Source organism: Amborella trichopoda, chromosome 6, assembly GCF_054954075.1.
Source record: "Amborella trichopoda isolate Santa Cruz 75 chromosome 6, AtrichopodaSantaCruz75HAP2 v2.0, whole genome shotgun sequence".
Taxonomy (NCBI): domain Eukaryota; kingdom Viridiplantae; phylum Streptophyta; class Magnoliopsida; order Amborellales; family Amborellaceae; genus Amborella; species Amborella trichopoda.
In genome coordinates, this window is record NC_142341.1 from 9091902 (window position 1) to 9107202 (window position 15301).

Genomic DNA, 15301 nt, shown 5'->3' on the forward strand with positions numbered 1-15301 from the left:
GCTGGTATTGGCGGCGTTTTACGCAATGAGCAAGGAGTGGTCATTTTCTTCATTGGGGGTCCATTAGGCTCTACCACAGCTAACCATGCGGAACTTGCCTCCTTGCTGCAAGGGATAAGTTGTTTATCTCTAGCAACATTGGCAATAGTTGTATCTTTGAAGGGGGATTCTTTAAATGTTATTGGTTGGTGCAACAAGGAGTTACACATCCTGTGGAAATTGCAGTCAATCTGGCTGGAAATTTTGGACCACTCTGCCCTTGTCTGTTTCTTTCTCTCATGTTTTTTCGGCTAGAAATTTTTGACCTCTCTGCCCCCTGTCTGTTTCTTTCTCTCATGTTATGCTCTTGCGGATTCCCTCGCTAAGGGTGGTGCGTCTTTGCCTTCCCTTGTGGTCTCTAATGATGTAATCTCTTTCGTTTAGTATGATATAATAAAATTTGGAATGTTCGTCAAAAAAAAATAACATAGATAAATAAGGTAAAGATCTTTTGGTTTATGAAATAATAAGCAATCGTTATCTTTTACTCTAATGTGGAAGTTAGCTACAGAGAAAATACAGATGGAATTTGAGAGAGAGAAAAAGTGAGAGAAAATAGAGAGAGAAGAGAGAAAAATAGGGAGGGGAGGAAAAAACATGGAAGAGAGAGAAAAAGTTATTTTGGAGGGTTTTATTTATTGTGAGTTTTTTTATTTGTTTATTTTTTTCCTAAAAATCTATTTAAAGGGAAGAGGTCCTCATTGTAAAAAGATCAGAGAATGATTAGTGAGAGTTTAATGAAGTTAATATTGTGATAAGATTTTTTGGGATGGATTCTCTTGCATATCTAGTTTTTTGAGTGGATTCCTTGATAGATCAGGTGGATTCCTTTGGAGACCGTGAGAGGGGTATATTCTCTCGTTGAGGGAACGTATATTCTCTTGTTGGGGTGGATTCCCTTTCAGATCCTGAGAGAGGGTATATTCTCTCGTTGGATGGATTCTCTTTCAGACTCTAAGAGTGAGTATAATCTCTCATCCTTTGTTTAATTTTTATTATAATTATTTTTTCTCCTAGCATGTATTAGAGCTCTAAGATCCCTGATCTAGTTATGGACAACTTTGATCAAAGATTTGATAGAATAAAAAAAGACCTAGTAGAGAGTATTTGCAAAGTAGTAAAACAATGTCTATGCGAAATATTTCATAAATTGCAATTGGAGCGAGAGGAACAAGAATCTGAAGAGGTAGATCTCAATACAATAAACGTGCGGATAACCCAATGTGCAAGAAGAATATGAAGATGTAGATCTTGATACAAAAGGGGACGCCAATAACCCAGATGTTTAAGAAATTTCAATTATCAATGGTAAAAAAAATAAATAAATTTTGATAATCAATGACGAAGAAGAAAATATGTGTAATGCAATATTTGAAATCCAACCAAGTGAGTTTAAAGGAGAAATCAAGATTGAACTTGAGATCTATGTGTTCTACTTCTTCGAGATAAGTAGTGAAGCATTCGATGAATTGGCTTAATGAAGAAATTGAAAGAACGAGATCTCGAGATAAGCATGAAGCATTCCATGAACTGGCTTAATGAAGAAAGTGAAGGAAAAATACCGAGGCGCATGGTGATAGACTATATCATCAATTAGTAAATGGTGATTGATTAGCTTTGGCTTCAAGCTCAATGCAAATAAAAATTGAAGTTTATTTATTTTTTATTTTTAATTAGGGATAAGAAGAGAGAAGTTAAGAGCACCTAATTTGGAGCGTAATACCTTTTGGGAAGCTCTATCTTAGATAATAACATAGATAAGGTAAAATCTTTTGGTTTAGGAAATAATAAGTGGTAGTTATCTTTTATTCTAATGTGGAAGTTAGAAAGAGAGAAAATAGGGATGATGGTGAGAGAGAGAGCGAGAAAATAGAGAGATGAAGAGAGAGAAAATAAGGAGGGGAAGAAAAAATATGAAAGAGAGAGAAAGTTATTTTGGTGGGTTTTATTTATGGGCGCAGTGGGCATACGGATGCTATAGCGGTAAGGTGCACCTTCAAATTTTATCATGGTATATGATTTTGATGTAAATGTTCTTAGGATTATCTCAAGATCTATTTTTATATCTAATTATAAAATTTTAAATTTAAAAAATGGTTAAAATCAAGTAGATCTATAAACATATGAAAATCTTGAAAATGGACGATGTAGATAATATGTTGCAAAATGAACTATTTGTGAGACTTAAAATGTTTTTATTTTTCATGATCATACATCTCAATGTCAAGATGATCAATCAAAGGGTTTTTAAACATTAAAACTACTTTTTCCAATGGATTTTGTAGGTGCATCCGTAGTGGTACATTATAAGGTTGCATACTTATATACTTTTTTCCTTTATGTCTAGTGGGTTATTTATTTATTTATTTATTTCTCTAAAGTCTATTTAAATGAAAGAGGTCCATCATTCTAAAGAGATCAGATAATGATAAAATACGAGTGGAATAAAGTTAATATTGTGATAAAATCTTTTTGGGATAGATCCTTTGCCAATCTTGTTTTTGGGATGGATTCCCTTGCAGACTGGGTGGATTCCCACCCTAAGAGAGGGTATATTTTCTCATTGAGGGTATAATATGTAAATAGCAAAATTGTCGTTGAGGGTATAATCTGCAAATAGGAAAATTATAGAATTGAAGATCTTGAAAGATTCTATGCTCTAGTGAGAGCAAATTGTAGATATGTGCCTCAGGTAGAACCCTATCTAGGAGTTTTTAGTGGACCAAATTTTCGGGATACAAATAATGTTGTGACTTAAGGCGATTGCAACAAATGAATTTCCGAACACGCATTCAAACCATACCCATCTAATTAAAGGGTATGGTTTGTATAAGGTTGAGGCTCTTAACAATAGTAAGGTGTACCTCTAAATAGTATTAAAAGATAATTTTTAAATAGCAAAATTTTTTGTAATAGCCAGAAAATTTATTTTCAGATCTAATTATAAAATTTAAAGCTTCAAAATAGTGTAGATTGAGCAAATATATAAACATTTGACAATATTGAAAATTAACGACCTAGATAATGCATTACACGAAGTATTATTTCTCAAAATTAAACTCCATTTTTTTCACATCTATACATCTTGAGATCGAGATGATCAATTTGATAGTTTTTCAACATCAGAATAGCTTCGTCTAATGAATTTTTTAGGCACATTTGATTGTTTTGGCCCTCAACCTTAGATAAACTTTTTCCATATTTTTAAAAAATAGTAATGTGAAAAGAAAGTTAACTAGTGCAAGGAGAAAAAAATAAAGGATAAGGGAGAAAAAAACAATTGATCTTCTGAAACCGGGGAATAATCAAGAACAAATAAGACTCATCAATCTATCTCATAGAGATTCCCATTAGCTAGCTCGCTATATCATTTACATTGGTTTGAGCATAGGACATGCCATAACTGCACGTTTTGGACAGATGAAAATGTATATTGATGAAATAGTCATACATATCAAAAATCAATGAAGTGCTTAAACCAACTAATCTATCAAAAAAAATGGTTGCTTTTAAAAGCTTAATCACTTTGGTACCTCCTCAATTTTTATGTCAAAAAATACGCAAACCACCCTGGTTTCGGTGCAGACACCATGACCTGATCGAAGGAACTGTAACAAACTAAAATACTCTGAAACAAGCACCATAGGACCTGTACCCTAGCACGTAGATCTCCTAGTAAAGTCTATTGTAAGACCCAACCCTCAATTCAGAACTTTGGGAGACCCCTAGATATGCTGGAATTGGCCTCGAGGCAAGAAAAAATTTGAAATAAACAGTCCAAGAAGGAAAAATATTCAGTCTAGAAGCAGTTCTACCAAAGGTAGCGTCAATGCAAGGTTTGGCCTCATCAAAATATCATGACTACAATGAAACTATCATTGACAACCTTAACAATAGCGTTCAATGACAGTGGCTCAATCACGCAACTGGCACATCAACTGACACCTTGGAATGCAGACATAGAAAATCATTAGCACTAGCGCTAACGCCAGTCTTAATAATGTCGATCCCTGATTGATTGAAATTGCCGCCAATCGATATGCAAACTGAACTGAAAAGAAACTATCATTACAATAATGAGGGCAATACTGTCGTCAACAACCATTCTAGATTGGCCAAAATCACCGCCCATTGTCAAACCTCAAGATAGCCAGATAGCAGTGGAAAGTAACCATCATTACGGTGTTAACTGCGTCAACATGGGTTATACTAGCGTTTTAGCCAGATTTCAACTAGCAGGTACTAGTAGTAGTGTCAACACTACTATCAATATTGTTGCCTAGCTGACACACCATCGTCTAAAATCATGTCAACCACAAAATTAGAGATCGTATCTTTTGCAAGCCGTGATCATAACAAATCAATGATAGTGGCGTTGAGGAGACCAATAGTGGCATTTGCATAAACGGTTCATATTTGATCCCAGATTTTGGATGGTGATTAAGGTGGACATATGTTTATAAATTGGGGTTGAACCCCCCATTTAGGACCGAGAATCGAACATTAAGCACGGATTCTGTCGAACCGAATCCAGACCTTGCCTAAACCCGCATTAACCCTGGACTGTTAGGCCATAACTTCGACCTAACACACCCGAACCTCAATACTTCGCATACCCAGACCCTCTGTTCTATCAACCCGCAACTAGGCTCAAGGAAAATCATGCACTCATACTGACTCTAAACCAGCATTGAGCCTGGGGTGCTAGGGTTGGGGTTCTGGCTACAGATACACACTTGCTGTCCTTCCTCATTTCTTTAACTTCAGTTCTATTTTGAAAACCAATTCCAAATCCCTTCCCCATTTCGGACCCCGGTTTCAAAACTCTCTTACGGACTTCTAATTCCAACCATGTTTGGAGCCGGCATTCCGGCAATCTGAGTAAGGGCAGTCCTGTGGCCTGTCTCTCGCCTGAGTTGTAATTTAACGGGACCCATTTCCCTACCGAACCCCTTACTAACGAGTTTACGCTCGAAAACTAGGCGGAGGGCCATGTTTCCTGCCAAAATGTTCAAGTATAAATAGTATGGCACCACCATAGGACTCGTTAAGCTTCTAACATAGTAGAATGATTGAAGTGACCATCCAGACTCTGTCTCGAAGGGGCACCATCAGGTGGAAGTCGGTCTCTATTGTTTTGGGGCTTTTTTAGTGTTGTTTAGGTCTGGAACACTCAAACGAGGTTGATACTGGTGTTAGCACCACTACCAATACCATATGACCTTACTCCTTCCTTAATTGTTTCTTCATTCTGGCTCTAGTTTCTACAATTTTGGAAATCTTAGGGGAATCTTGGCCGACAGGGCATGTAGTAGTGTTGACGCTACTACTGGCTGCATCAAGGCCCCGAGGCCCCAAGGACCCCACCTTTTTCCTTAGACTGCTTGGGCTGCTCTGGTTTCTGTTTTGGGTTGCGGAAGTGCCTACTCTAATGTTAGTGGAACTTGTGTTGGTACTGGCACTGCTCTCATTGTTGTGAAGAACCCTCGAGTTCAAACAATGAGGTCCGGACACTGCGAGACCATGGTTGTTGTCAATGCAATCAGTGGTAGCGTTGGAACCTTTTTCTTTCCGGGCCCCTGCTTTTTATTCCTGCTTTGCCATGGATTGTGAGGGGCTAACTTGATGCTCAGGGCAATATCACTGACGTGACCACTGCCCACGTTGATACCCAAATCCCTCCGTTATGTTAGGTGCATTTTGACATCAGTGAGGCCACTACTAGCGTTCACCATGACATCACCCTCGTTGGCCCCAAAGACCCCATATTTTTTCAGTAGCCACCTCTGTTTTTCATTTTCTCCATATAACTAAAATAAAAAACACTTTCAAAGACCACCCAAGCCCTCGCCTAACTGTGCTTCGAGTGAGCCATCCGGGCGCATCCACTTGTCAACGACCCTACCTCACACTCACCCTTTTCACTTGACCTCTCAAGGGTACCCCACCTCTTCATTGAGACTGCGCCTTCAAATCGGACCCTCGACTCGAGGCGCACATCACTAGGCACTAGTCGTACCCTGCGCTCACTACCTAGACTCCTTGGGGCACCTCGCCCCTCCATCTAGACCGCACTTTTATCGGCCTACCGAATTGAAGCCCGCTTCACCCAACACAAATTGTGCCCATGCTCACTTTACTGTTTGTGCACTATTAGTCTGCTTAATACACTTATCACACATGTAGGTGCGATGACTTATACACTTTCCCACATTCGCTCTGCATGGGTGAAACATTTTTTTTTCAAAATTGTTTTTGAAATCCCTGTATCTCGCCTTGAGTCTCTCAGAGTAGACACCTAGTTCATAGAGGAAGGGTAGTAGGGAGAGCAGGTCCTCATTAGGAGTACACCCAGCCTTTAAGAGCACCCCACAATACTTTGACCTCATAGTTGCTATAAGAGTGATTCACACGAAAGGTGGGCATACCTACATCCCACCTCATTTCAAAAGTTCACACTTAGCTTGGAACCCTAGACCTCGACTTGACTTATTAAGAGTCTAGGGTTTACCTAGTTATTTCACTTGACTTTGTGTGCTTAGATTAGCAAGATGTTCTTCGACCTGGACCGAATGTCGAGCGGCTTAGACTCTGAGTTCCTCGCTTCATCTCGACACAGGCTGGAGGCATCGACCAGACGATCAGGGATGCAGTATGCTGCCATCCCTAAAGTGACCTCAACAAAACAACATAAGTGCCCTTGTGAAAAAGATATTTACATAAATAACCCTTATTGTTCATCATTTCAAATATTGAATAAGCTATTTATTATTTGGGGGTACTTCTACCATTCCATTAAAGCCTTTTTGAGTCTATAAATTTCAAAGTGTCCCTAACAATTTTGGGTTCCTAACACTGAACATGGTCAATCCAAGAATTTAATCTTTCTTAATAAAAAACATTAATAAAGCCTGTTATTTGTAATCTTTTAATCCCATAAGTAGTTTTATAATAAGTTTCAACCTTTAATTGATATTTTGTAATAGTATAAATAAAAAAATAATGGAGGGCCTACATATAAAGTCTGGCACGGGGATTTTGGCCAAGGATGTAGTTTTTGTAAGGCCTAGATTGTATGAAAAAAACGGAAGCTTCATAATGAAACCTTGTCCAGAAAATACTTTCAAAAAGGAAAATCTATATGATGGCTCTAAAATCAATTTCCACCATCGATTATGATATTTGTAGCTCAAAAAATAATACAGATCTTGTAGATCTGTAAACACTTGAAAATGGATGGTCTAGAATATGTTGTAATATATACTAATTTTTAGAGCTTAAAATCTTAATTTTTTTCACAACCATAATGGCCAAGGTCAAGATGATCGATTTGAAGGTTTTTCGATACCAAGAGTACTTTTTTGTGTGAATTCTGAGGTGGGGCTTAACTTATTTTGATAGTGTTGCATTCCAATCAAAATATATTCCTCTAATTTCCCCTTTTTTTTAAATTGAAAAAAGTTTATATAAAGTTGACACGTTGTATTGTAGAATTAATGTGCACCTCAAAAATTTATCAAAAAATACTCTTTTGACGTTCGAAAACCATCTAATTGATCATCTAGACATCAATATGTATGGATATAGAAAAAAAGATTTTGAGTCTTAAAAATAATAAATCTTAGATCATATTATATGGAATGCTTATTTTCAAGATTTTTATATAGAACAATTGTCTGCTGAGGGCTGGACCGCATTTCTACAATATGCGATTCAAAGATATAAAGCATCCATCTTAAAGATGGATGCAAATAGGGGGTTCATCTAAAAACAATTGTAACTAACAGTCCAAATGTTTTTTTAATATAATTATTATTTTTAGTTTTCATAATTTATTTATTTTTCATATTCATGATCTCCATGTTAAAGAAAATATATTCTCTAAAAATTAGGATCAAATTTTATAATTAAATATAAAAATAAGGGGAATGATCCAATGTATTTTACATACACCATAATAGGATCTATCTAGGGGTGGCCATGAGTTGGGTATGGGTTGGGTTCGGCTAGACCTGAACCCGGACCGTACCCGTAGGGTCTCGTGTCCATTGTCACCCTCAATTTGAGTTTTTTCCTTTTCTTTTTTTTTACCCCTTTTTTACCCATATTATTGGTAACGTGGTCACAACAATCCGCTATTAGATTTCAAGCCATGTGATTTATAGTTTAATAGCTAAAGATGATTACTAGTTCTAATTATATACGATATTTAATACATCAAAATGAATGGGGTTTAAAGTAAAATATTTTATCTCTAACCGTTTACGGGTACGGGTTCGATCCAGCAGGACCCGAACCTGGATCCATATAGTGCTCTTGGACCTGGACCCATATAGTATTCTTGGACACGGACCCAATCCGCTGGGTCCAAATGCTAGACCCATACCCAATCCGTGACAGGTGTATTCGGCGGGTCCCGGGTCGAGTCAGGGTCCATTGCCAACTTAGATCTATCTAAATTTTCGATGGTTCATTCTAATGATCTACGGATCTTGAAATTGGTTACTTAGTGGAACGTCTGAATGGTTTTTAAGCTATTGTTTTGATACTTTTGCGCCCGTCTCTCTTCCCCTTTAAACCCGCTCACATTCCTGTTCCACCCTTGTCTCTCTCTAAAGCTCTTCCCCGTCCTCTTGTCTGCAACGTTCCTCACAATCTGGTTTTACATAGCATTCATCCTTGTAGTGCCCCTTTCTAGAAAAAACTGTGTATTCGATGATGCTTAGAGCTTCAAAATTATGAAAATCTCTCAATTTCATCCTCAAGAGTATGATATCCCTTTCCAAGATGGAGGCCCAATTAGAAACTCCATGGAGACCAGATGATTCCTAGTGCGTGGAAGAAATGGCCGAGAGAGAGAGAGATTGTGGTTTTGCGGTTGGGCTGCTCTGGCACTCTTCATACGCCTGCTTCTCAATCCCATTTCTCTTTCCTTCACCTCTCGTCCTGAGATTGCATCCCCTCTCACTAGTATCCGTCGATGTGAGTTCACCCTTAATATTCCCTCTCTCTCTCTCTACGTTTGCATCTTTTTTCTCTTTCTAGATGGGCCTCACTCTATTGCGATTCCTATGTTCCACACACAACGGCTCTAATCCCCTGAAGCTTTATTTCATTTTCTAAATCCTTATTTGACCAGATTTGTAGTCTTAATGATAAGTTTTGGGAAATCACGGAATGGAACTGGTGTTGTTTTTTGTGCTGATTTCTGTCTTCGCATTTTGAGCTGTTTTCTGAGATCTGAAATTTTTGGGTTTTGTTTTTTGTTTAACGTTTTTATTCTGCATAATGTTTATGAGATTGCACTTTCTTGCAAATTAGTAGCATTGCTCTCTCTCTTTCTGTCTCTCTCTATATCTGTAACTGTCTCTACTCTCTTAACTGTCTATCTGCCTATCTTGATACAGAGTCAAATTTGAGAACTTTTATATTTCTGAGCTATTTTCCTGAGCTCGAAACCAATTCAACTGACTCTCTTTATTTGCTCCTCTGCTATGCCTTTACACTGTCTCTAGTTTATATGGTTCTGCATTTACCATTTCTCATGGATTTACCTTATTTCTTTTCTGCGATGGGAAACTGAAGTGGGCAAGAAAAAGTATTTCATTGTTGGATAGTTAAGTAAAAACCTTGTGAACATTGATCCATGGATGCTTCAGCATTCTACTATGCTTAAGTATTCAATGCAGGGTTATGTTGTAGAGGGAATCGATTTTCAGGCTTTTACTTGTCTTAGGACTTATTCTCAGTTTGCAAGAATACATCGAACAAATTTAAAATGATTTTGATTATACATGGTGCAAACTTACAATGGCTTTGAAGCTTTGATTATAAAAAAAAAAATTCCCTTTTAGTGGCTACTACAAAAACATCAGTTATTTTAAGTGTATCATCAATAAATTGATCATATTAACATATACAAGGTGGGAATGAATTTCAATCTCACACCTCTAACAATCCTCTTGGTCTATGTAGTTTTTCATTTGGGGCTAGTTTCACTACCCATCATTTTTGTTATGCATCCAACATATTATTTAATGCTATCTCATCAATGTTCAGAAGCTGTGATAGTGTGATTAATGATCCAAAATCCATTCAGGCGGCACTAATTTGGTGTGTTGGGCATGATTACTAATTAGTGGTGGCAGAACTAGCTCCCTTTTGCATTTCTTTTTTGAAGGGGTGCGATTATGCTCTTTGCTAGATTTGTCATACTTGGCCAAAAGAGCAAATGTAGATCACTTCTTTGGTAAAGGATATTGTCATGGTGCTTTGCAGTGGCAGAAGGTCAATGGTTAAAACAATCATCATTTTCTCCTTATGCAGGTATATTCTTGCCTGAGATTGATGGGTTTTCTGTCTCCTTAGATTGTAGAATCTTTTTGATTGTCATGTTAATCAAGTCATTTTAGGAATGGAGCTCGGTGATATTTGCCATCAATATAAATCTTCAGGCTATAGAAAAAAGGAGCCAAAGAAAATAACATGTACGTACACACACGCACACATATAACACGTTTGGTAATAATTCATTTCTTTTTTTGAAAGTTCTTGTAAGTTGAAGGGTCTAACATGTTCTTGCACTCTAGAAGAAGAGGTTTGGATTGTCCGCATTGGTTCCAAATATCAAAACTACTAGGTTGCATGTTATGGATTGAAATTGTATATGCTTGTCTAGGTGCATATTCTTATGAGTTGAATGAAATGTGTCCTAGTCTTCATGATAGTACCATGCAAAATTGATTTCAATTTCTATATGTTTAGACTGGTTAGGCTGAGTTGAGTTACTCACATGATTCCTATTTTAGGATCTATGTACCATGGTTCACCTTTGTTACTACCGGTTCTAGGCCCACTGACTGTGAGTAGGTATGAACCTATAAATAAATGGCGTTCTCTTAGCATGAAAATACTTTTTTGTGTTTCTGTCTTAGCCTATATCCATGCTTTCCTGAAAAGTGCATGCGTCGTAAATATAGTTAACTTAGTTTTATACGACCTTTTGTGTTGTACAGAACTGGAGGAGTCCCAAGTCACATTTTACTGAGGTAGTCCTTCACCTTCTTTTGATTTTTTTAAATGCTTTATGAGAATTTTCTGGTAGGTGGGTGTTTCTATTTAGTGAATCCTTGTACGCATTTTGCGGTAAATTTTGTGACTTGTTTTTTCATATCCTTATCCTTCCAACAATTTAAGCTTTATGCTTTTTCATTTTGGTGTTTTATTTTATATACATAACTCGGTTTTTCTGCATCATTTTTCTCACTGATATGATAGAGATTGGGAGATTGTTGGTATCAACATTGTTTGGATATAGTTTGGTGTTAGTGACTGTAGATGCTATCTCTGCGATGCTTATTCGCGCAACTGGGCAAAAACTTCAAGCAGCATATAGCAGGAGCTTGGGTTTGCTAAACCTTTCCAGACCAATTGAGACTTCAGGCAAGTTATAATGCTTGGATTTGCTTCTTCACTCAAAACCATGCAATAGAGTAAATGAGACATTATTTCCACTCGTTCTAATTCTTCAAAGCTTTTCCTGTTTTATCTTTAAATATTTTTGGTGGTCAAATAAGTGGGCATTTTTGGTGATCACGAAGCTAACAAATGGTCACATTATAAAGGAGTCACATTTGATAAGAATGTTAGTGAACCAGCATGTAGAGTCTTTCATATTCTATATTTTATCTATTGTATTAGTGATATCCTTAACTTATGCATTCCATCATCCAAGGGTTCTCATATAATTGTATATCCACCTAAGGGAATTGCGGACCTGTGTATTTATATGTCTTACATAAGAGGTTTCATGCCGTAATGAAGTACGACCAATTTTTCATCACTTTTGGTTGTTTCTTGTGGGTTTATTTCACATTTCTCTCTAATTATTATGGGTTCTGATGAAGAAATACTATAGATTTATACCTTGTGTGGTATGAAAGCCTCGGTTCATTGTTCGAAGGAATCTTTTAGAAGAACTTACTTCGAAATGTTTTAGAAGAATTATAGCTGGCGATGCATAACTCATATGTGGGATTTCTTTATTGTTTCTAGCTCATGCGATTTCTATTTGGCCCAAAAGTAAGGGGGCGCTTGCCATACTTAGCGAGAGTTTTTAGTAAAAATCTGCAACCATTTGAGAGTATCTAGGAAAGATTTCCATTTTGCTGGTCCATACACCACAGGATAAGAGTTTCCTCTCCTTGCACCACAAGTGTGAATGTGGTGGTTTCTCACTTTATTTAGGATAAAGTCCTCAAAAGCCGTAGTCTATTGGAGTTCACGAATTTGATGGTATTTAGTGCTTTTAAGTTGTACTTTTAGGGGCCGTTTGGATACCTGGAAATATATTGTCTGTGAAATATATTACGGGCGTAATACATTACTGCTTAATACATTGCTTGCAAATGGCTTGTCACTGTTTGGCTAGTATTTAAGTGCAACTTGGGAAATACATTGCTATGTCTGGAAGAAATATGAGAAATGCATTACTTTTCAAATATGAAAAATATGGTCATGTTTGGCTAACATGATTAGACTTTGGTTTGAACAAGATATGTCATTGGGATAATATGATTGGAATAATATGATTTTATTGTGATAAAACTTTTTTTATTTATTTTTTTATAGAAGTCTTTCAAATGTCTCTCTATATATAATTTCAACTAAGCAATAAATTTATGATACCAAAATCAAAATCTTTATGGTAAAAGTTAAAAAAAGGAAGAAGTTTGATTAGTAAACTAGAAAGTTTGGTAATTGGCGTAGAAAGTTTTGAAGAATTGGAGGAGACTAAAGAGGTATCTTATTTCAATTGAGCTTTTACTAATCTCTTATGAGGATTATGTTGTGTGAAATTTTTTATTATTGTGTTGTGTAATTTCTCATTGATTACCAATTATTATTATTATTATTTTTGTTTTTATACAAGAGCTGATGGCGGGCTACAACCCAAATTGGAGATAGAGGGATGTAGATATTTTTTCATTATAATTGCAGTAGGAATAGAGGGATGTAGAATTTTTTTTATTATGATTGCAGTAGAAAATTGTCCCTCATCAAGTTCTACAACTGTTAAAATCAATTTACATTTCATTTACCAATTATTAAAAATTTTTGTTTTTATATGAGAGTTAGATGAGGGCTACAACCCAAATTGGGAACAGAGTGATGTAGAAATTTTTTATTATGATTGCAGTAGAAAATTGTCCTCGTACACCTGTTCAAATCAATTTAGATTCCCCTTTTCATATCCCCTACTTTCACTTTTTACTTACCTTAATAATTATTCAATTTAGATTCCCCTTTTCATATCCCCTACTTTCACTTTCTACTTAACTTAATAATCTTTCTACTTACCTTAATAATTATACAATACAACGTAGCGTATACTTGAGAGAGGAAAATGTATTTTTAAGCGGGGATAGGGCAGATAGACGCACTTGAAAGATTTCCAAAGATTACCCCGTCAACTTCGTAATAGATTTTTCACCCCTCACCGCTTGTAATGCATGTTGTGATTTTTGGGGTAATCTCGGGTAATGTCTTTCCATTTCCTTACTATTAAAGTGTACTCATATTTCTTTGTAATCTATTGTCACGTAATAGATTTCCACATACCCAAACAACACCTTAGATTGACTGTCTGATTCAATGTTTTTAAGAGCGGTCCGGTTGGATTGGACTGGTTCATCTGTTGGACCGTTGGATAAATTAAAATTTCAAAACTATGGAAAAAATGAGAAAAATGGAGAAGTATAGAAAATTATGGAAAAATCTGAAAAATTTAGAAAAAAACAGTAAATACCGTATTCATTTTTCTAGCAAGATATTTTGGTCATTCAAAGAATTTATTGATTTTGGTGCAGTTAATCTGACTTCAAAGTCCAATTAACTCTTCAACTTGTGTAGGGAAAAACAAGAAAAAAACCCCCAAATTTATCGATTATTGAAAGTGACAAAAATGCCCCTATCTACGCAGCTAGAACTGTCCTTGGGTTTTGAAATCTAATTCCAAGCAATAAAAGAAAGTGAAATATTCAAACAAAATCACATAAATCTAAGATCACGAAAGGCGAATGCCGCGCATACAAAAGATGCCCCAAAATCCATATTTGAGAAAAATGCAAAAAGGATGAAGACATGATCTCTTTTTTCATTATATCCCATAAAAAAAGAGAAATTTCAATGAAATGAAATACTTTTTAGTTTCATTGATGTGTTAGATAATATTAACATGGATCAAAGAAATGCTTCATTGCATTGTAAAACCCCAAAATTGCAATTTCTGTTTCTATGTTTTCTAACAATAAAAAGAAAGGGTTGCACATATTTGGGGCTTCAGAAAAGGGCAGATTGATGGGTGGATTCCCTCTTGGAAGTTGCTAGAATTTCACCCAAGAGAAGGCAAATTCGGGGGATAGAGAGAGTGAAAATCGCAAATGAGATCTCTCAAAATTCATCGTTATTAACCGCAAAACCTTCCCTTATGATGAGAAATACCAAAATGCAAAATGACCTATTTTTGAGAAAACAAAGGGTTACTTTTGCTCCTTTTTAAGGCCTTTCGAGACTTGCCAGTCGGCACTGGACCGATGGATTGGTTGGTCTAGCGGTCCACCAATCTAGTGTCAATTAACTAGACCATATGATCTAGTATAGTAGACCGGACCAGATAGACCTCCAGTTCACCGGTTTTTGGTCGGAATAGGGCTGTCCAGTATTTTCAAAAAAATAAAAAATCGAGGTCCTGCTTTGATGTCACCGGTGTCATTCACTAGAAAGGAATTTTTTCATATTCTTTTTTCATTTTACTTAAAAGTTCAAGAGGAGGTCTACTACTTAAGTGGATTTGAAAGTAATTCGGGGGTCTCTATTAAGCTTGAAGGAAGATTTGGTGATTTTTATCTTGTTGGTATGTCCAACTTTGCTTATTGCTCTATGTCCCGGAGGTGTATGTTTCCATTATAACATTATTCTGTTGCTTTCTTTGGCCACACGCTTTAGGTTTCTCATGTTTCTTAATGTCTTGGTGGTTGGGTGGAAGGATGAGTACCATGAGTAATATGGACATATTATTTTCGATAGTGGCAGAATAGAAAATGATGAACTCGTCTGACTATCTTTTCTTCTTTGGCTCCTTCTAAAGCTCATTACTCTTCTCCAAATATTGAGAAAGCAAATCATGCTTCTCTACTATTAATCCAATATTTTACCTCTCTTACTTTACAGGTACTCTTTTTTCGCCATCTTCTGGGTTCCT

At 36.4% G+C, this 15301-nt stretch overlaps 1 pseudogene across 1 annotated transcript in view; it reads left to right on the forward strand.

Moving 5' to 3' along the window:
- Positions 1-8864: 8864 nt before the first annotated feature.
- Positions 8865-15301, forward strand: part of LOC105420965 (uncharacterized) — a 29222-nt pseudogene continuing 22785 nt past the window's right edge. The window contains exons 1-5 of the transcript XR_016058080.1: positions 8865-9021; positions 10318-10365; positions 10848-10908; positions 11055-11087; positions 11357-11481. The product of XR_016058080.1 is annotated as an uncharacterized LOC105420965 (transcript). The remainder of the gene's footprint in view (positions 9022-10317; positions 10366-10847; positions 10909-11054; positions 11088-11356; positions 11482-15301) is intronic.